We start from the raw sequence: 1086 nt of genomic DNA on the forward strand, positions 1-1086 counted from the left end.
GTTGGCTCTGGGCTCCTCCCTTCCCTGGGGTCCCCCTGCCCATGGGGGACATGGGCTTCTGTGCCCCCTACTGCCTAAGGATGGGACAGGAAGCAAGGAGCAATCACTCAGACCAAAGCCTTGTGAGGTGGGGTCTGGTACCCAGCCACCCAGGGGAGAACTAGGGAAAGGTGCTGGCTCAACAGCTCTGTGATCCATGATCCCTGATGCCCCACAGATCGGGGGCACTGGTGGTTCCCCTGTCCCTGCCAGTTGATTCCCACCCTACCCCTGGGGGACAGGGGCTCTTGGACTACTGCTCAGATTGAACTTAAAGCAATTTACACACATGGGTGCTGACTCCAAAGAGGGAAACTGCGGGCAGGAAAGCCTTGCCCGCCTGACATGGCTGGGGTGAGAACAAAGGCTCTCGACTCATGTGCTCAGACCATTAGCCCTATCCTGCTTCAGAATGAATCGGCTCAAACCCAGGAAATGCAGCATGAAAGGGACACTATCCAGTGCAGCCCCACATCCTTCCCTCTGCCCCACAATGGAAGCACAATGGCTAATGCCTCCTTGGTCTTTGCTAGGAAGATCTCTGCCAGCTTGCAGCAAGTCCCTACCCGCATCAGTGGGCCTGGGGTATGAACACAGCCCAGATCTTGTTTCGGGGTGAGGAAAGTGCAGTTTGGCCCACGGAGGTTCTGCCTGTTGGGGTCTCTGTGGGGCAGCACTACTGCTGGGTGAGCAATGCCGTGGTGGGAGCTGGGTGCATTAATGAATTATGCTTGCCCCACTGAGAACTGGCCCTCCCTGATTGGTATCAGTGCCTGCTTAGCCCCACAGCCCAGGGGGTGTGGCCAGAGTGCACAGCACCTCAGCTGAGCTCTGCTTCCTACGGGGAGCAGAGCGTAACTTAGAGCAGCCCCGAGGCCACCTGGCCACCGACGGATGGAGCACAAAGGTGGCTTAAAGCCCTGTCTCAGGCACAGGAATGGATGAGCTGAGTCGTGGCCTGAGGAGGTTTGAACATCCCCTGTCTATCATCCAGTCTCAATCCCCTGATGCCTCTCCCATCCACCACCAGGCTCCGTGTATCATCAC

The sequence above is a fragment of the Gopherus flavomarginatus genome, chromosome 5 (assembly GCF_025201925.1).
Source record: "Gopherus flavomarginatus isolate rGopFla2 chromosome 5, rGopFla2.mat.asm, whole genome shotgun sequence".
Taxonomy (NCBI): Eukaryota; Metazoa; Chordata; order Testudines; family Testudinidae; genus Gopherus; species Gopherus flavomarginatus.